Source organism: Pelodiscus sinensis, chromosome 10 (assembly GCF_049634645.1).
Source record: "Pelodiscus sinensis isolate JC-2024 chromosome 10, ASM4963464v1, whole genome shotgun sequence".
Classification (NCBI taxonomy): Eukaryota; Metazoa; Chordata; order Testudines; family Trionychidae; genus Pelodiscus; species Pelodiscus sinensis.
Genome location: NC_134720.1, coordinates 48,530,092 through 48,551,289, shown reverse-complemented (window position 1 = coordinate 48,551,289; position 21,198 = coordinate 48,530,092). Strand labels below are relative to the sequence as shown.

Below are 21,198 nucleotides of genomic sequence, written 5' to 3'. Positions count from 1 at the left end.
TTATGAGCCCCAGACAAGCTGGGTGGCTGCAGCAGGATCCAGCATGGGCTAAGGGGAGCTCTGAGCCTGGGTGGGGCTGCAGCCCAGCATCTGCAGCCAGCGAGCATCCCGCAAGAAGCAGGTGTCATACAGAGGAACAAGCTGCCTTCCCCCACCCCTGTGCGCCTGGCAGCAGCGTCTCTGCTCCAGCGCCCCCTCTGGCCGGGACTCAGGGCGTGCCCACAGCAGGGCCCTGCCCGGGGACGGGTTGGGGCACCTGGGTGAAGGATTTCCCAGGGAAGCCAAGGCGGGGCTGTTGCTTTCCGGTGCCCGACCTACTGGCCCGGTGCCTCTTGGGGTGCATCAGGCCCCATCCTGCTGCAGAGGGAGAGGTCAGAGGTGTTCCCACCCGTGCTGCTGGGCAGAGTGTTGACAGGGCTGCCTTGTGCTCCGGGCAAGGGCAGTGAGGACGAGGTGGCTGCAGGATGCCTCCTGTCCCTCGTTAGCAGGAGCTGTAGGGCCCCCCCATCCTCTTTTCCAGTTGGCTGTCTGCCCCCCCTTCCACAGCTCCCCTGTACCCCGTCCCTGGCTGCTGGAGGTGCTTCATCCCAGCTGCCCCACCTCTTGGCAGGCTCCAGTTCGAACCTTTTGGAGGGGGTAGGGCAAATACTCAGTCTATACTATCCCCTGCCCCCCAAGAGGCAGGGCTGCTGGGCTTGGCAGGGAGCTGGCCCCCAGGGTGTGGCGCCCCTCCCCCCCAGTGCTCCTATGCATCTGTCCTGTTCTGGGTTTCGATGCCCAAGCAGCCCGTATGGCTCTCGGCTGTCCCAGAGGAGTTCCTGAGCCCGTGCCCAGCCTAAAGCAATCAGCACTGCACAGCCTGCACCATGCTGGGGCTGGAGCAAAGGAGCCTCGGAGGCAGCGCGATGCCATGGGAGCTGGGAACAGCCTCCCCGCTGCTGCTGGCCCCGACCGTCTGTGCCGGCCTGGGAGCTGCCAGCCTGGACGCCGGGCGTGGTGTGGCTGGGCCTGAGGGTTGGCCCCTACCTGGTCCGATCCTGCTCCGCCCCTCCTCTCCCACCCCGCTTTTTTAAAGAGCCTGCCCCAGGCCGTCTCTTGCTGGAGCAGCGCTCCGAGGCGCAGCCCCCTCACGGTCACGCTGGCCTACAGCCCCCAAGGGGGCGGCCATGGGGCACCGTGTCCCAGCGTAGGCGCTGTAAGAGCTGGGGCTCTTCCCTGCCCCAGCCCGAGTGCTGAACGGCACCACCGGCTGAGCCCTGCTTAGAGCTGCTGAGGCTGGGTCCTGGCGGTGGGGGAGGTGTGGGCCTTGCAGCCAGCCTGGCGGTGGGGGGCTGTGCTCCAGAGAGGGCAAGGGCCCTCTTCCCTGGGGCAGGTGGCATCAGCTGCGGCTGCATGTCGCGCGCAGACCAAGGGAGCGGGCGAGGGGCCTAAGGGGATTCTGCAACCCCCTGCAGAGCGGCCCCCCCATTGCCAAGGCGACATGGGGCCCTTCCCTCGGTGGCTACAGGCCCGTTCCCCAAGATGCCCCAGGCGCTTGAGCAGCGGCGGGCGTGGGGGGCAGGGAAGGCCTCTCCTGTGGGGGTTGGAACTCGGGGGTCTGGCATGGCCGTGCGGCGTGGGGCCCGGTGCTATGGAGGAGGGGCGAAGTGACGGGGTGGTGGAATATGCTCCAGGCTGGGGCCCTTTCAAATCAACAGGCGGCTGGGCGAGGAGAGCTATGGGGCAGCGCGCTCGCCGCCAGACGGCACCGTGGGTCCTGCCCTGCCTGGCTGCACCTCCCCTGCTGCCCGCTGGGGGGAGCCGGGCGCCAGGCCACAGCTCTCCTCCATTCCCTGGCCCAGCGGCTCAGAGCCGGGAAAGGGGGTCAAGGAGGGGCCGGGGGTAATGGCTTTCCTGCAGCCCTGGGGGGCTGACACCCAGGGAGGGCTGTGGGCATGCAGACGGCTGTGGAGAGCCTAGGCCAGCTGGGAAGCACAGGGCCTGAGTCCGCCCCCCGGGCTGTTTCTCCCGGAGCGGACTCCAGCGGGATGTCAGTCGCTGGCTGGGACCGGGACCTGTCCGCCTGCAGGGAGAGAGAAGATTGGTGTCACGGGTCCCTCCTGGGAGGAGCATGGGCCCCGTGGTGCCTGGCTTCTCAGCTTCACCGTGACCCCTTGCGGACCCCAACGGTACAGCCCCCCCTTCGGAGGGAGGGCTACGCCCAAACTCCACTGCTCTGGGTGCAAGGAGAAGGGGCCGCAGCCCGGCTGCCCCAGGCTGGGGGGGGGGGGGATGCTGCAAGCCAAGCCCTGCTGCCCTAGGGGGGGAGACGAGGGGGCTGCAGCCCTAATGGAGCTTGGCCTTCAGCTTCAGCCCTGGCTCCCGCAAGTGTAATGGCGGCTCAGGCAACCCCATTAAAATGGGGTCGTGACCCACTTTGGGTCTCAACCAGACCCACAGCTTGAGAACTGCTGCTCTAGAGCATTCTGCTGCAGGCCTGAGGGAAAAGGTGGAGACGGATAAAGGAGCCCGTAGCGAAGTGCTGATCTGGGCCATGGAATGGGGCCGGGGGGAGGTGTCTGTCTGGGCCGTGGAATGGGGCCTGGTGGGGCCTGTTTGGGCCATGGAATGGGGCCTGGAGGGGGGAGGTTCCGATTTGGGCCGTGACATGGGGCTGGGGGGGGGAGGGGTGCGCCTATCTGGGCCGTGGCATGGGGCCTGGGGGGGGGAGGTGCCTATCTGGGCCGTGGCATGGGGCCTGGGGGGGGGAGGTGCCTATCTGGGCCGTGGCATGGGGCCTGGGGGGGGGAGGTGCCTATCTGGGCCGTGGCATGGGGCCTGGGGGGGGGGAGGTGCCTATCTGGGCCATGGCATGGGGCCTGGGGAGGGGGTGCTCCTATCTGGGCCGTGGCATGGGGCCTGGGGGAGGGGGTGCTCCTATCTGGGCCGTGGCATGGGGCCTGGAGGGGGGTGCTCCTATCTGGGCCGTGGCATGGGGCCTGGAGGGGGGGGTGCCTATCTGGGCCGTGGCATGGGGCCTGGGGAGGGGGTGCTCCTATCTGGGCCGTGGCATGGGGCCTGGGGGAGGGGGTGCTCCTATCTGGGCCGTGGCATGGGGCCTGGAGGGGGGTGCTCCTATCTGGGCCCTGGCATGGGGCCTGGAGGGGGGGTGCCTATCTGGGCCGTGGCATGGGGCCTGGGTGCTTTAAACAGGAGTCTGCGAAGGTGGAGGCTAGTAAGAATTAGCCCTGTCCCCCGAGCAGGAAACAGGCCCAGGACTTTGCTGAGGTGGCCAGGGCTTAGGGGAGCTTGGTCCCTCACTGTGGCTGCACCCCTGAGCTGTGCTCTAAGGAAGAGCTAGACACAGAATGGATGGAACAGAGCCAGTGGCTCTCCTGTGAACTGAAAGGAGGAGCCCTCCGAAGAGACTTGGCCTGCAAGCACAGACCTCCGGTTGGGATCTCGCAGACACAGCTGTGAGCTGGGCTACGACAGGCGGGGGAGCTGGCTGGAGGTGTGTTGGAGCAAGAGATCAGGAGTGTCCGGCTGTTGTGTGGGCACCTAAGCCTTTCAGCCACCCCGCTATGGGCACCACTGCTCCGGGTGTGCTCAGTGAAAGGCTGTGGGGCTGAGAGAGCTGGCACCACGAGATTGAGGTGGGTGAAGTGTGGTAAGGGATGTGCAAACAGGGTGGTAGGTGGGGGGGATTGGGCAGGGGCGAGGCTGTGACAGGACCCTGGAGCCAAGGGAAGCAGGCATGTCCCTGCCCTGGCCTGGTTACTCTGACACTCACTGTGGCTGGCTCTGCTGTTTGCTGACCTCACTACTGGGCTGGGGCCAGCCAGCCGGGCAGTAATTAGCTGGGGAGCTCTTCCCAGCTTACTGGCTGAGCCGGCTCAGCTGGAGCACTGGGAGATTAACAAATTGAAATATTAGGCTGCACAAAGTGCCCAGTAGGATTAAAGGGAACTTTCTCCACGGAGACACAGGGCCCAGCGGGCGCTGGCCAGAGCCTGGCAAGCCACGCATCCTGCCCCACGGAGCACCCTGTGATGGCAGTGCCATGGGGGGCTGGGGGCAGGACCAGCCAGCCAATCGTACTGAGAGTCAAACTGCCACAGCCCCTTTGCCCTTCTCAGAGGGAGTCGCCACACCCTGGCGCTCAGCCACCTGCCTGCAGGTGCTGGGCTTGTGACCGTCTCCTTGTGGCTTCCTGGAGGCTGTTTTGGGGGCTGGGCTACATCTGGGCCAGGCAGCTGCAGAGCCAAGAGCAGCCGCCCTCCCTGAAGCAGCACCAGCTCATAAGCTGCCACAGTCCCCGGTTCCCACCTAGGGCCGACGTGCCAGGACTCCCAGCGGGGTCCGGTGGGCACGGGGGCAGGGAGAGGTTGGCCTCGGGTGCCGCAATGTGGTCTTCAACCACCAGATGGCGACGGAGGCTCACAGCTCCTGGCAGGGGGCACTGGATGTGGAGAGGCGGGTATTTAACGAATCGAGTAGTCGATACAAATTCTATTGACTAGTCCATAGGCAGCCAGGCTCAGTCCCAGCCCGTGCTGGGTGCAGGACCAAGAGCTTTGCCACTTAAAAGGAAGTAGGAGCCAGGCAGAGCCCATGGTGGGCTGGGACCTCCGGCGGCCAGGGGCTGCTGCTGTGACCCGGCTCCTGTCTGTGAGCGGTCCCCTCCCCACTGGGATCCCGTGCAGAAAGGGGATGCTTTGCAGCAGCAGCCCCTGCCTCCCTCCCCCACTGCCTCTGAGAGGCAGCAGTGAGGGCGGGCAAGTGGTATCGCTGGAGGGAACCAGCTTTTAAGCTGACTCCCCCTAGCGCTAGCTCCTGCTCCCCCCCTTGCTGCCTCTGATACAGGTTACTCTCTCAGACTAGCCAATAAGCATAGGCTGTTCTCTTACATCCCTACTTTGGACTCTAACTCTTGTCTCCCTGGGCACATGCTGCGTGGAGTCAGGGGCTGGTCTCGCTCTTGCGTTTCCTTGGCTGCGAGGCTGGTGTTTGGCTGACCCCTAGCACGGTGCTGCGTGACAGCGATCCCGCCTGCTATATCCTGGTTCGGGGACTGGTTCCCACTTTCTCCTGCAGTGGAGGAGTGCCCTGCCCCAGAGCCCTGCTGTGGATAAGCACCGGCCCTCCCGACCCAGACAGCAATGGAGCCGGCACTTCACACAGGGGTATTGTTAGGGTGATAAGAGGTCATGGCTTCAAAGCAGGCTCTAGATGTGTCTCCCAGCAGCGCCTGGTCAGGATCAGGGCCCATTCCAAAGACTGTGCAATCTACAGAGGTGAATGCTGCACTGGGTGTGTGTGTGTGTGTGTGTGTGTGTGTGTGTGTGTGTGTGTGTGAATGCTGCACTGGGGGGAAGTGTGTGTGTGTGTGTGTGTGAATGCTGCACTGGGGGGAAGTGTGTGTGTGTGTGTGTGAATGCTGCACTGGGGGGAAGTGTGTGTGTGTGTGTGTGTGAATGCTGCACTGGGGGGAAGTGTGTGTGTGTGTGTGTGTGTGTGTGTGTGTGTGTGTGTGTGTGTGTGTGTGTGTGTGTGTTGGGGGGGAGGACGGTAGGGTCCAACCGGTAACTGTTTGCTGTAAGAATAAACATATGTGCCTATCTGTGGTCCAGCGGTGGCTGCCCAGCTGATTGCCTACAGGCATCGCAGCAGAGGAGGGTCTGGAATAGGGATGCAAAATCCTGATGAATCGGTTAACTGGTTAAACATTAGATTAACGTAACATTTAATCGGCTAAGTGGGATCCTGAGAGGGAGACCGCTCCACCCTGGGGGGCTCCTGCTCCCAGCCCTGCATGGGGCTGGCTGCTGGTTCTTGGCCCCCATGCTGGGGCAGCAAGAGGAGTTGGGGCTGGTTGCCAGCCTCTGGCCCCAGCCATGTGGGGCTGTCTGTTGGGGCTGCTCCTGGAGAACCAGTTAACCATTACCCAGCAGGGTAAAGGTGATGCTTCCTGGGATAACCAGTTACCTGTTCACCTCCGTAGGCTGGAGGGGGATGGGAAGGAGCGGAGGGCAGTGCCAGCAGCTTTGCAGGAATGAAGCAGACGCTGGTGGCAGGAGGCTGGTGTGGTTGGCAGAGCGGGGAGCAGGAGCACGAGGGAGGAGGAAAGCAGAGCTGTGAAGTGCCTTGGAGGACAGTGTGATGGGGAGCCAGGGAGGGGAGACATGGTCAGCGGGTGGGAAGGGGGCTGAGCAGCTGCATTTGGAATGGCTGGGAGCCAGGCAGCCGGCATCTGGACTGCGGGGGGTTACGGGATCGCACTAGATGAGCGTGTGGGCTCGGCGGGCGTGCAGACAGAAAGGCAGCGGGGGCCCTGCTGTGGAGGGGGGACACAGCGGGGCTTGGCCTAGGTGTGTGAAGCAAGGGCAAGGTAGGAGTCAAAGCTGACCCTCCAGATATGGGCCAAGGGGCTGGCGAGGCCGGTGAGCTGATCTGAGCCACTCAGCAGGAGACGGCAGAGACAGGCCGGGTGTGGGGCTTGCTGGTGGTTCCAAGATCCCCGAGTGAGGCTGTGAAGGCAGAAGGAAGGGGGCCAAGGACGGAGCCCTGTGTACCCCCCTGCAGAGTAGGGGAGAGGGGGATGCTTCTTGCGGAGCAGTCTGAGCTAGGAGGGAGGGGGCAGGAGTGGGTGGCGTCACAGCAGCCCAGGGCAAGGGTTTCTGGGACAGAACATCTGGTCACGTCACTGGGGCAGAAGGGGCCCTGAGTGCTGGCCAGGAAAAGGCCGCTGGGAGCTACCGTGGGGAGCTGACCGTGTGTCTGCTCCCCGGGAGAGCCAGTGCCTGGTATTAGGCTGCAGAGGGGGCGGCCCAGCCTGCAGCTTTGCTCAGGCAGCACATGGGCCTGACAGCCAGGAGCTGTTCCGCATCCTGACCCAACCCTCGTCTGCGCTGGACGAGTTGCCCCGGGCTGCATCTAGGGGAGCAGAACCGGTGCCGAACATGCTTCGGCAGCCAGTGCAGCCCGGACGAGCCCACGTTCGGTGCCAGCTCCGGTACTGCCTCTGTGGGCCGTTGCGCCGTGCGCCGCTCCCTCTGGGGCGTGCAAAGGAGAGTGGTGTTGGTGCAGACACGCTTGGCGTGGTGGCCATGATCTGCCCCCTGCTCCGGATTCTGCTACCCTCATGCACTGCTCTGTGAGCTGCCCCGGTCACTTCAGAGGGGCACAGCGGGAGCCCGGCCCGTGGGAATGAACATGCTCCGGCCCACCCTTGGCATCCACAGCAGTGCTAGCACGGATCCTGGTCCCTGTTCTCCCATTGGTCTTTTCTTCCATTGGTCTCTGATGGGAAAACCTGTGCCCTGTTTCCCAGCTGCAGTTTCTCATCTTCAATGGGACATTTTTTTGGGTGGGGGGTGGGAGGGGAGGAGGAGGAAACAGTGGACACTGTAGCTGTTTCCATTAGGGATGGGGGTGGGGAGGTCCTGCTGTGCAGAATTGGGTGTATCCGCAGGTTCACAGCCACGTCTCCCCTCCCCACAGGGCTCTTCCTGGCCTTGAGGGACTCTCGTGCTGTGCAGGCTCCTGTTCAGGCTGGCAGGGCGAGTCAGCAGAGCAACTCTGCATGTGCCTGGAGCCAGATGCTCTATCACAGTTTGTCTGACTAGGCGAGGGGACTGCACTTCCCCCAGGAAGGGCTTTCTTTACTAAAAGCACGTTGCTTGAACAATGGGGTTTTTGTTAGTGGAATTTATGCCAACCCGCTTTGAAACTCCTCTTTGTCTTGTGCTGTCTGTAGTCTCACACACACACACACACACACACCTTTTCAATCCACAACCACAGACACACACACACACACCCCTTTTCAAACCATAACTACAGACAGATACACACACACACACACACGACACAGACAGATACACACACACACACACACACCCCTTTTCAAACCACAACCACACACACACACACACCCCTTTTCAAACCACAACCACAGGCAGACACACACACACACACACACACGACACAGACAGATAGACACACACACATGACACACACCCCTTTTCAAACCACAGGCAGAAATGAACTTTGGAGAGAGGCCTCCCCTTCAGTCAGTCCTCAGAATTGCGTCCCTAAGACCAATGAGGGGCCTCTTTTGCCACCTGCTCCTCTTTGAGGGTGTGAATTGTCCTCTGTGGTTGTCCCTTCTTCAGCAGCTTCAGTGCCAATGTTGCCTCATGGGTCACCTACTCCAGCATCTCCTCCCTCTTCACCAGCTGAGCTCTGCTTCTCGACTCCTGCCTGCAGCACTCCAAGCTGCGTGGCCGACCCTTCCCTTTACCGCTGCACTCAGCACTGGCTCAGAGGTGCACTCGCCTGTTCTTGAACATCACACCTGGATCCTGTGCTGGGCTGCTGGGTCCTGGGGAGTTCCTCTGTCCCTCAGAAGGGTTAAGAAGACGGCAGAGAGAGCAGAACCATCATGCATATGATTGGGTGGCTCCTTCCGATGATACTCAGCTGCTCAAGATAGTTAAGACTAAAGCAGACTGTGAAGAGCTTCAAAAAGATCTCACCAAACTAAGTCATTGGGCAACAAAATGGCAAATGAAATTTAATGTTGATAAATGTAAAGTAATGCACATTGGGAAAAATAATCCCAACTATGCACACAATATGACGGGGACTACTTTAGCTACAGCTACTCGAGAGAGAGATCTGGGAGTCATGTTCTCTGAAAACATCCACTCAGTGTGCAGCAGCAGTCAAAAAAAGCAAATAGAATGTTAGGAATCATTAAAAAAGGGATAGAGAATAAGACAGAGAGTATCTTATTGCCTCTATATAAATCCATGATATGTCCACATCTTGAGTACTGCGTACAGAGGTGGTCGCCTCACCTCAAAAAAGATATCTTGGCATTGGAAAAGGTTTGAAAAAGGGCAACAAAAATTATTAGGGGTTTGAAACAGATTCCATATGAAAAGAGGCTAAGAAGACTTGGACTTTTCATCTTCGAACAGAGGAGACTAAGGGGGGATAAGATAGAGGTCTATAAAATCATGAGTGGTGTAGAAAAAGTGAGCAAGGAAAAGTTATTTACTTGTTTCCATAACATAAGAACATGAGGTCATCAAATGAAATGAATAGGTAGCAAGTTTAAAACAAACTTAAGGAAGTTGTTCTTCACAGAGTTGGCCTGTGGAACTCCTTGCCAAATGAGGTTGTAAAGACCAGGACTTCACCAGGGTTCAAGAAAGAACTAACTAAATTAATGGCGGTTAAGTCCATCAATGGCTATTAGCCAGGATGGGTAGGGGTGGTGTCCTAGCCTCTGTCTGAGGCTGGGAATGGGTGACAGGCGAGGGGTCACGCGATGATTCCCTGTTTTGTTCCCTCCCTCTGGGGCACCTGGCATTGGCCACTGTGGACAGACAGGACATGGGGCTGGATGGACCTTTGGTCTGACCCAGTCTGGCCACTCTGATGTTCTCTAGCGCTTGTTACAGGACACAGTTTGTCATCTCCCTGGGCATTCTCCAAGCAGCTCTGGATGCGATACAGAGTGTGTGCCATGGCTGGCCGTGGCCCCTGCCCTTAGCTATCTGGGTGAAATGGCGTTTTCAAGACTGTCATTAAAGGGAGGATCAATGTGGTAGTTCCAGTGGCTGAAGGAGGCTCCTGTCACCACAGAGACTTGTGGGGAGGTCCTGGCCAAAATAGACCTCAGAAAGGTCTTATCCCAAGACATGGATGTGAGCTCACCAGGGATGCTTTGGGGAGCCACAAATGTGGCTGGGGAGCCAGGCTTCTCTAGACAGTCAGTTAGGTTAGTGAGATGCCAGACAGATGAGGTAAAGCCAGAATCATTCTCATGTTTACACTGGCAGCTTCTTGCGCAAGAACTCTTTTGTGGAAGAGTTCTTGTGCAAAAACTCTTCCACAAGAGAGCATCTACACTGCCATGTGCTTTTGCACAAGAGATGTGCTTTTGCACAAGAGCATCCATGGCAGTGTGGACACTCTTGCGCAAGAAAGCTCCGATGGCCATTTTAACCATAGGGGCTTCTTGCGCAAGAAATTCATGTTGCCTGTCTACACTGCCCTCTTCTGGAAGAGCTCTTGCGCAAGAGGGCTTATTCCTCGTGGGGAGCGGAATAACTCTGCCGGAAGAAGCCCTGTTTTCCAACGCTGGACTGTAAATTTACTTCTGGAAGAACGTTCATGCAGTGTAGACAGCCAGCAAGTTTTTGCGGCAGAACGGCTGTCCTTCCTCAAGAAGCTGCCAGTGTAGACGTAGCCTTGGACTTTAGGATTTGCCACAAACCACATCCTCCGAGCCCCCCCTAAAAAGTTCTCTGCTGTTCTTTGGACTGGACTCTCCCTGCATTGCTCCAGCCATGTTCCAACCAGCAGGGGGCACAACTTCTTCATGCAGTCATTAATCCAGTGCTGCTATTTACCCATGCTGGTCCCAGCATCTCCAGAGAGCCATGGCGGGACTCCAGTTTTCTGGGAGATGGGTTTAGCCAAGAACCCAACTGAAGATGGCATTGATCGTGCCTGGCTTTTCTGCCCCAGTAGCTTCCTGGCCAAACCTCACATAAGACAAAGCCCCCAGAAAGATATTCAGGACACTTGCCTATGCAGAGGCCCTGGGAGACTCAAGGGTATTCCTGGGTGCTAAACTGGTGCTGCACAGTCCTGATGTCTCTAAGCAATTGATCCTACAGGCAGATGCCCTGGAGCTGGGGCCTGGAGTATCCCAGACTCTGGAGGGCAGCAGGGTCGAACATGCCAAATTTCCTTGGCGGAAAAATTGTTCCCTGCTAGCCACTCCCCTTCTGTGAACATCAGAATGGCCACACTAGGCTGGACCAAAGTATCCTGCCTTCCAACAGGTGCTTCAGAGGGCATCACCAGAACAGGTACTCATCAAGTGATGGATCCCCCTGTGAAATGGGCAACACCAGCATCCCTGCACATTAGATAGCACCCGGTCCAGTGTCTTCCCTGCTGCTGCGACCAATGTGCACGACACCACCAGTGTAATGCTGTGACTTTGTGCACCACCCTGGCAGCCCCCTTTGCAAGGTCCTGACCAGCTCTGTCCTTTGCTGGGCAATCACTCCCTGGCATTGTCTGCAGCAGGCACATAACACTGGTGAGGCCACATCGGGAGCATTGTGCCCAGTTCTGGGCCCCCCATTACAGAAAGGATGTGGACGCATTGGAGAAAGTCCTGCAAAGGGCAACAAAAATGATTCGGGGGCTGGAGCACATGACCTATGAGGAGGGGCTGAGGGATTTGGGCTTATTTAGTCTGCAGAAGAGATGACGGAGGGGGGATTTGATAGCAGCCTTTAACTACCTAAGGGGAGTTCTAAAGAGGATGGAGAGAGACTGTTCTCAGTGGTGACAGACTGAGGCGCAACGGTGTCAAGTTACAGTGGGAGAAGTCCAGGTTGGATAGTAGGAAAAACTGTTTCCCTAGGAGGGTGGTGAAGCACTGGAATGGGTTCCCTGGGGAGGGGTGGAATCTCCATCCCTAGAGGTGTTTAAGTCTCAGCTTGACAAAGCCCTGGCTGGGATGGTTTAGTTGGGTTGGTCCTGCATTGGGGAGGGGGCTGTACTCAATGACTCCTGGGGTCTCTTCCAGCCCGATGATTCTAATACATTTCTCCCCCCTGCTAACACCAGCTCTGCTCCCCTAGTGCTAGCAGCATCCAGAGCTCCAGGGAAGCTGGGCTACCCAGCAGAGGCTGATGTGATTAGGGAACACGGTAGCCAGCTGCTACCTGACATGTTCAGAGCCTCTTTATAGCAATTACGGTAATTCCCATCTTCAAGCACAGGACCCGTTTCCCTGTCGAGCTCCCTGTCTAGCAAACAAAGCTGGCCAGTGGCTAGCATGAGCCAGCAGTTACTGTGTCCCTTGTGATAGCAAACCCTTTCTGTCCTGGTGATAAGATCGCCCCCTTAGGGCAAGGCAACTGCCCCCATTTTATATGAGCCCCAGAGGTTGTAGCCTGGGCTGTAATGAGCTCAGATTTGTGGGAGTCTGTAGTGACTGCTCTCCAGCTGATCGAGCACAGATAGGGAGGCTGCTAGCTGACATCTCAAAGGAGGAGACACAGAGGCTGTCAGCTGGTGCGTGGCTCTGTGTCTCACCCTGTTGGCCTGGGCAAGGGCCAGCAGCTTACAGCCTTGATATGCGGCACTGGGCACATATGGTGCATTCCTTCTGGGTGCCAGAAGTCATCACCTTCCCCCCCTCACACTGGGGAGCAATGGCCACATGTTTACTGACTGGGAGAGCCCTGCAGCTATTTGCTTTCTATCCATGGCTACCCACCGCCGGGGATGTCGGTGCGGCGATCCCGGGCTTGTTTTTGTGGATGCGGACACAACATTTTGTATCTGCATGGGGCTCTCCTGACTGGCCTGCTCTGTCTAGAAAGGGGCGGCATCCTACCACTGCATCAGCTGTGTTTTCCCAAGCTGTATCGTCATAGTGTTGCCTGCTTGTATCGCCAACCTTTAGCCCTCTTGGTTTACGCCTTCCATCCTGTGCACAGTGCAATGAAATGAACAATGGGCCATATGCCATAGCCCCGCCCTCCGGCCAGCTGGGGCAAAGACAGATAAAGCCATAGTCCTCCTTGTCTATTTTATAGCCCACTGGCCAGTGCAAGACTCTTCTCCCTTAAAACTTTCTCCTACGGGTGAATTGTTTGCCAGCTGTGTGTGGTTTCTTGATTTTTATTTTAATTACTCAGAGTTTTTTGCCAGCTACTTCCCGCAAATCATCAGTTAGCTGCAGCTTGACTGCGGATAGCTGGTGGAGGAGCTGTTTGACTGGGCGCATGAGTCACCTGATTAGGTGTCCGTGTCGTAACTGAGTGAGAGCCAGGGTCCCAATGCAAGTGCTTGTGACGGTTCCGTGGAATGATATTTTGGGGCAATCTTTGTGTCTGGTTGTTTGAATGTTTCCACCACTGAAGTCCCAGACACTCACCGCAAAAGGGGGCAGGAGCCTGCTGTGTTTCACGCACTTTAGAATTTGTGGGACACATGTTGCGAGATTCACACTGTTACACACACACACACAATTCTGTTATTCAGAGGCACCCGCCCTTACCCGTTTCTAGGGCTCTCATTATAGGCACCCACCCTCACCCTTCTGCTGGCTCAGGCGTAACCTTCTCACACGGTGGGTTTGTGGGGTCTTTTACCAGTAAAAGAGCCTTTCCCAGTAATATCCTGCTTAACCTCTATTTAGTAACAATCACCAAAAGCAGACTGTCCACGCTAAGCAGACAATGCTCACCACGCCCTGTCAAACTGATGAACTTTTCTTGATAGCCAGCCAGGATCAGGTCCATCAAGGGAATCTGCAGGGTGATGGACACAGGGTTGAGGCCTGGCAGCTCTGAGCTTGGAGCTGTGTCCTGGAGTTGGTTCCCAAATAGCTTCCTTTTGGCCCCTGGATTATACAGTGATGTTTGAGTCCTGCTTAGCTCTACCTTCACCGATTATTTTACTAACGTTTTACGCACCCGTCCTACCATACTGTAATATAATTCCCTAACCAAACATACCCCACCATCTTCATTGATTTACACCTGGCAAAATTAATTATACAGCAGACAGAAGCAATTAAAAACCAGACAGAGATCATACAGCCAAATAGTAGTGAAGTGGGGACTATGAGAGTATGTCTAGACTACATGGCTCTGTCGCCAGAGCCATGTCGATTAGTTTATTAGACATACCCAAATGAAGCGGCGATTTAAATAATCGCCGCTTCGTTTCAATTAAAATGGCTGCCGTGCTGAGCCGATCAGCTGTTTGTCGGCTCAGCGCGCTAGTCTGGACGCTCCATGGTCAACATCAAAGGCATTTGTTGACTGCCCCGGGAAACCTCATCCCACGAGGCATAACGGGGCCGTCGACAAATTCCTTTGATGTCAACCGTGGAGCATCCAGACTAGCGCGCTGAGCCGCCAAACAGCTGATCGGCACAGCGCGGCAGCCATTTTAATTGAAATGAACTGGCTATTATTTAAATCGCCGCTTCATTTGGGTATGTCTAGTAAACTAATCGACATGGCTCTGGCGACAGAGCCATATAGTCTAAACATACCCTAACAGTAGAACAGTCAAGGAGTGGGAATCTCACAACCCCAACTATTGATAAGGAGTTTCTTACCATACAAAATGCTGTCAGACTAAGTTTTCTTTAACCTTCTTGAGATCTGTTTCTTTATCTGGTGATGGGGGCTGGGAGAGGCGTTAGGACAGGGTCTCCTTCTGAACAGCCTGACACTGAACTATTTTAATGTAATTTAGATGGAATATGAAGATGTGACGTCCTGCTTCTCCGCTAATAGCTGCGGCTCTTTCAGTCTGGCTGCGGACAAAGGCTATAGGCTTTAGGCCTTCTAATATGGCTACAAGCCTTATAATATGGCTACCGAAAAAGGCCTTGTCCTTGCAGTGCCCTGGAATAGGTTCCTTTCCCTGGAAAAGGAAGTGCTGTCTAACGCGGTGACCAACTTGTACAATGACTCATCACATGGTGGGCAAATTGGAGAGAGTCCAGCAGAGGGCAAGGAAAATTATGAGGAGGCTGGGGCACGTGACTTATGAGGAGAGGCTGAGGGAACTGGGCTTATTTGGTCTGCAGAAGAGAAGAGGGAGGGGGGATTTGACAGCAATCTTCAAATTGCAGCAAGGGAGGTTTGGGTTGGAAAAACTTCCTAAGTGTCAGGGTGGTCAAACACTGGAATAAATTGCCTAGGGAGGTTGTGGAATCCCCATCTCTGGAGATATTTAAGAGCAAGTTGGACAGACATCTATCAGGGATGGTCTAGAGAGGGCTTGGTCCAGCCATGAGGGCAGGGGACTGGACTGGATGATCGCTTGAGGTCCCTTCCAGTTCTAGTGTTCTACGAAAGTTTCTACCTGAAGGGGGGTGCCAAAGAGGATGGAGCCAGGTTGTTCTCAGTGGTGACAGGTGACTGAACAAGGAGGGATGGTCTCAAGTTACAGTGGGGGAGGTTTAGGAAAAAATGTGTCACGAGGAGGGTGATAAAGCACTGGAACGGGTTGCCTAGGGAGGTGGTGGAATCTCCATCCTTAGAGGTTTTTACGGCTGGGCTTGACAAAGCCCTGGCTGGGATGATTTAGTTGGGGTAGGGGGCTGGATGAGATGACCTCCTGAGGTTTCTTCCAATTCTAATCTATTTTTGGTGCAACCATTCCACACTCACAGCCAAGAGGGGTGTGTGTGCATGCGCTCATGCTCTTCTCCCCCTCTCTTTCCCCTCCATTGCTGTCCCCCATCCCGTATCTCTTCCCCATCAGTTCCTCACCCTTCCAGTCAGGGGTCTTCCTCCGTCTGCCATAGGCTCTCTGGTACCCAGTGGGGGAGCACTGAGAGCATAGAAGGAATGGTTGCCCTGATGTCTGGCAACTAGAAGAATCTAGGGGAAATTCTGTTCAGCTTCTCCCTCCCCAGGCTGGAGAATGCTCAGTTGCATTGTGCACAGTCTCATGAGAACCTAGGAGATGGGAGGGGATAGAGCATGTGCAGTGCAGGTGAAATCTTTGGGGAATTTAGCTGCTGAACTCTAACCAGTCTCTACCAAGTTCAAGCAAACCGATTCTTCAGAGGGGTATAACTTGGCCGAGTGAGGGCAGCAAAAGGCGCATCCCTGCCATGTCCAATGTCAAGTTCCTGCTCCAAAGCATGGAGGGTGCTGGAGCTTCCCAATGAATCAGCTGTGGAGCTGTTTTAATCTGGTCAAATACAATTGTGATGGGGTGGACTAAGCCCCAATGCCCCTACAGGAGGCCAGAGGCCCCATCCCAGCAAGAGGAGCAGAAAAGAGGTCCTCCAGGCAGGATAGAGTGGCTGCTGCAGAGACAGCCAATCAGGATCCAGCAGACCGGTATAAAAGAAGTTCCTGGGCTAGGGTCTCACAGTTCTTGCCTGGAGCTTGACCCAGGTAGAGCTAAGGGCTGACTGGGGGGAACAGTAGCACTACAGACAGCTCTGAGTAGGATCTGGATGTCAGAACCAGGCCCAGTGGCTGAAGACTAGCTGGTAAGCCAACAGCAACCCTTGCAGAACCCTGGACAGGGAGGACTTGACCGCAATGGCTGGACAGAGCAGCTTCCTGGGGGAGTGGGCCAGGGAATGTGACTGCAACCAATCTCTGAGAGACTCAGCAGCTAACTGCTACTTATAGGCTCCTTGGGCCTGGGCACCCCCAGCAGCCACAACAGGGGGTAAGAAGAAGCCTGGTCCCAGGCTACATACAGACACTTCCTCTCCTGAAGACACCTGGGTAGAGAGCCTACAAGACTCCCCTCCTCCACCAAGGAGTGCTCACAAGAAGGGCGGAGCCCTTTACAACATTTCCCCTAATCTCATTCTGAGGCAGGCCCACCGACAGGGGTGGGGCAAAGGGGGCAGCTGCCCTGGGGCCCAGGGATTCAACAAACCTGGGGTTCCCGCTGCTGCTACTTCGGCAGCGGCTGGAACCTTGGACCCTTTAAATCACCACTGGAGCACTGTGCACACTGGACAACATTAAGGGTTTTGGGGAGGAGGGGGGGAATGTTCTGAGTGATGCTAAAGGCTTCCTGGGAGCCGGCATGGTATGCTCCGGGTGGCATTCAGAGCTGCCTGAGGCCCCGCCCTCTTCTGCCTGAGGCCCCGCCCCCTCCCTACCTTGCCTGTGGAGGCTTTCAGTGGTCCTGTCCTGAGAAACATGCTGGGCAAAGTTATAAGCAACTCAACAGCTGGTTTTATAACCGAGAGCACAGGCTGCGCCATTGATCGTAGAGAGATTTCTGGAGGTGCTGTGGTGACACCCAAGGGAGAAACTCATAAGGTGTCTTTAAAAATCATTGGTTCTAATCTGCGAACATATATACTAGTGTGTGTGACTGCGCAGTGACTGCCTGGTATCACTCGAAGGTGGCGTTTAGGTTTTTTGTGTGCCTCAACATTGCACTGCCAGAGCCAAACGTATTTGGATTGAAACCTAAATGCTGAATTCCTGGGTTTGTAATGCTTGTTTTGAGGGGAGGGGGAAATAACAAGGTCTCTTTTTATGTACATTACCCACATCACTGCTCTAGTCTCTCCATTGTAACTCCCTTTAATGGAGCTTTTGTCTGGGGGTAGAGAGCAGACTTAAGTCCCTCTGAAAGGCGCCCTGTCCTGCCAGGCTGCTTACAGCGTACTGAGCTGACTTAGCTATGAACTGCCTATTGTTGTTGTTCTTTCTCTCATCCCTGCAGTCAGCGTAGCTCTCTGCTTTTAAGCAATGTGCAGTCCTGGGGGAACAGGGGGGTGTTAGCTATCCAGCACCTGGTGACCTGAGCTGCCCTGTTTGCCCTGTGGTTAAAGGTCCAAGAGGATGGCTAGGATCCCTCTAAATCAGTGGTTCTCAAACTCGTTAGCCCATGGCCCAACCAGCTCAACACAGATCTTTAGCAGACCACTAGCCAATCAGCCTTGATAACAAAATGGGTTCAAGAGGGGGTGGGGCTGCAGGGTTTAGCTGGGAGGTAGGGTGCAGGATGGGGGTGGGGTCCTGGTTGGGTACAGGAGCGGGCTGTGGCTGGGGGGGGGGGGGGGTCCAGGAAAGAGGGAGGAGGCAGGAGTGGGATGAGAGAGGGAAGGAGGATGCAGGAGCAGGCTGAAGGGGGGGGGAGTCTGGGTGGGAAGGGGGTGCAGGAATGGGGTGGGGATGTGGGATCTTGGCAGGAGGAAGCTATGTGAGGGGGGGGGATGGGGTTATGGGGTCTGGGCATGAGGAGGATGGATATGCTCTGTGCCTCCCCCTGATCCCAGGAACCACCCTGCCGCTGCTCCCATTGGCTCTGATTTTGGCCAATGGGAGCAGTGGGGGAAGTTTCCTTTGCTGCCATTCCCCCAGCTTCTAAGCCCCCAGTGAAAACATTTATCTCCCTCTGCTTGTCTCTCTCGGGTTCCCAAAGCGAGGTGAAAAGCTAACGATCAATCAGTGCTTATGAGCTGGGAGGGTTTAGGCAAGGCCCCCAGACAGCTGGGGCCCAACAGGGAAAGTGTGACTCACCGTGCCCCTGCCTGCCAGCTATTAGCACAAAGCCATTTTAAAAAATGAAACCAACGTAGGCTGCCCAGAACAGTTCCCGGGACACAGGTGGTAGGATTGGGAATGGAACGCAGCTGTTGTTTGTGTGGGCTCTCTGGCTGGCTTTCACCAGCGCTTCTCTGCTGTCTAGTTCAGAAATAGATCCGGGTAGGGGAGAACTTCCTGGGCTGGTTAACCGCCCCGCCCCCCTGAAATCCTACCAGCACTTTCATCCAAGGATAACTCCTTCCTGGCTTTTTCTGGACTTCAGCAGGTAAGGCACTGTCACGTTGCTGAATTGGAGGGAAGCAGCCAGATCGCTGCTGCACCCCTAGGTGGGGGTGTTGGCCCCAGAAATTGGTGTGGGGGGAGCCATGTGGGGTATTGAATGGGAGATTATTGTTTGTTGATCTTATGTACGCTATTTATGTGAGTGTATAATGTCTATGTGTGTAGGTAGGAATCTGTAATCTGTGTGGAAGCTGAATATTTCTGTGAATGTGGTTAAGCATGGCTATGGACAGGCTGAGTAGCAAAGCCCTGTGGAACAATGACTCTCAATAGGTTATGGACACACCCAAAGAATGGGATTTGTCACCTGAGGGCAGCCAGCAGGGAACATAGAGATTGGCCTCTGACCAGGTGACTTGCTGCATACAAGAAGAGGCCAGGAAGGGGATAAAAGAGGCCATGTGGTCGATGCCATTTTGTTCTCAGCTCAGCACTTCATCCCAGAGGCAGCATTGCAGGGATCGAAGAGCCCGGAAGACCTGTGAACCCATCCTGATCTTAGGATGTGCAATAAGAACTTTTAAACCAGCAGCTGCAACATCTCTGCTAGAGCCTGCATCGAGAACTGGGAGATTCGGTGCATGTAACGTACTGTACTTTAATAACCTTACTCTCAGGCTTTTCCTTCTTGTAATAATAAACCTTTAGATATAGATTCTAAAGGATTGGCCTAGCGTGATTTGTGGGCAAGGTCCAGAGGGTAAATTGACCAGGGATCTGTGACTGGTTTCTTGGAACCGGACAGAACTTGTTCGGGGTAGGTGGGATTGGGTGCTAGGACCCCCCCACCTGTGTATGAGGCCCAGGGCCATCTGGGGCACGGATATTGCTGGGGTGTCGGAGGGGTTTTGCTCGGGAGGCTTCAGGCAGGCAGCTGAAGCGCTCTGTGAGACTGGTTTGTGGCCTGTTTGGAGAGGTCACCAGTCAGGGGGGGCTGTAAGGAGCTCCGGATTCGAGCAATTCGCCCTGAGCGGACGCCCTCAGCTGTGCCCAGACATGGCCCGGTCCGTCACAGGCACCATGCCCCCTTCTCCTTCCCATGCGGGCCACAGTGGGTGGTGCCCCATGGTGCTCACTGGCCTCATGCAGCAGGATGAAGGTATCGGCTCCCACAAGGGCTAATTTGTCAAATCCAGCTCTGAGATGTTGCCAGGCCAGGGTGATGCCCCCTCCAGATATTGCTGATCAGCCCAGAAGAGAGCAGTCCCGTGACTTAGGCCCTGCCCGTGTCTGTGCTTGGCTTACCCGCCCTCTGCCCACAGGAGTTCGTAGAGCAGGAGGCACGATGCCCTAGGAGAACCCGAGAAGGGCACCTGAGTTTGATTTCACTCTTCTGATAGGATGGCCTTGCGGGAAGCTCTGTGGGCTGCTGGGAATCTGCAGCAGTGGCTTGAAAGAGAAGGGTGAGGAGCTTTTTGGGGGGGAGGGGCTGGTATTGCCCCAAGCATCAGGGCAACCTGGAAGGGGAACTGGGCTGAGACTTTCCAAGTGGCGTAAGGAATCCCAGCTCCACTGCCTGCCTAATCGGCACAGGTATGGGGCCCTAGGTGAGTGGGTGCTGTGAGGCATTCCCGTGGAGCTAGGTGGCAGGGATTTAACTCGGGCAGTCACCGCACACCTGGCTGTGCAGAGAAGGCTCCACTCTGGCCATTGGCACCGAAACCCCTGAGGTCGGAGGGTTTGTCATTGGCTGTCAGCAGCTCTGCAGACTGATGGGGAGTGAGTCCTGCAGGCGAGGGCAGCCCGGCCCACACCAAGGCTGGGGTGTGGGATTAATCTCTGCCTGTGCATCCCCCTTCATGCTGATTGGCTCTGTGCTGAGGTGGGATCACAAATACCGGCATGAAGTGCACGGCTCCCACTTCATTCCAGCATGGGATTTACAGGCTTGATTTCCCAGCTAACCTGCAATGCCAGTGCAGGTAGACCTGATGGCTCTAGCCCAGTCTTTTGGCAGAGCATTAACCCAAGTGGAACAGGGTGGGGCAGACTCCAAATCAAAACTGAGGGCCCCAGGCAGGCGCCTAGGAGCATCTGAGCTGGAAGGCAAATGTCAGCTGATTCCATTCTGCAGCTGTAAAGAGGAAAGTCGATCTCACGCTGCTTGGATGACTAGCAGAGCCCGGCTACGCATGGAGGCTGCTTATGGTTTGCAGTCCTGTTTCTCTAATGCTTTCACCCCCCTGATAAATAAAAACACGTTGTTTCAAAGAATCTGGTGGTCAGCATCACACTGGCCACATGGCCCGAAAAGGGGCACGCAGGGACCCTAGCCCAGCCAGCCTGCAGGGGAGAAGCAGTTGGCACCAGGGGATCTGAAGGAACATTCCCTTATAGGTAGCTGGACATGGGGAGAGACCCAGGGTGCATCTCTGGAAATAGTTTGCTCTTGCTTTGCTTAGATGTGTTAGCTATTCAGCAGATGGGTTGGTATTTTGCTCATTGTAATCCACTTAATGTGTGACCCAGCATGAGCTATGTTTGTCTTAAATGCATGGCACAATGTCTGTAATTTTGTAGGAATATGGAAAAATAGGACTGTGCTAAATTGCCCTTAAGGAAAGGGCTCACAGTTAGCAGAAAGAACCTTGCTAATGCAGGGACTCAACTTTCAGAGCCCTATGAGGTAAGGAAAGGTTAGTTTGCTCAAGAAACTGCATAGTTGTCCTTGCCTGGCCTGGAGAAGCTCTTTCCCTGTGTTAACAGTGTCGGAGTTGTTTCTTCTCTCCTGCTTGCTAAGAATTGAAATCACTGGCAGCCGAAGTCATTTGAGACTGATGGGCAGAAGTCACAGCCAATTAGTGGATGGCAGCAGATGGTGACTGAGAGC

At 55.9% G+C, this 21,198-nt stretch overlaps 1 protein-coding gene across 2 annotated transcripts in view; it reads left to right on the top strand.

Annotated features, from left to right (window-relative positions):
- Positions 1–15,775: 15,775 nt before the first annotated feature.
- The window catches only part of FAM131A (family with sequence similarity 131 member A), a 51,100-nt gene continuing 45,677 nt past the window's right edge, over positions 15,776–21,198 (top strand). Inside the window, exon 1 of one of the 2 annotated variants that reach the window (XM_075938082.1) lies at positions 15,776–16,054. The gene's annotated coding sequence lies outside the window, so the exon portion shown is untranslated. Of the gene's footprint in view, positions 16,055–17,803; positions 18,352–21,198 lie in introns of those variants that run through there. The other variant, XM_075938081.1, reaches the window with a different exon arrangement.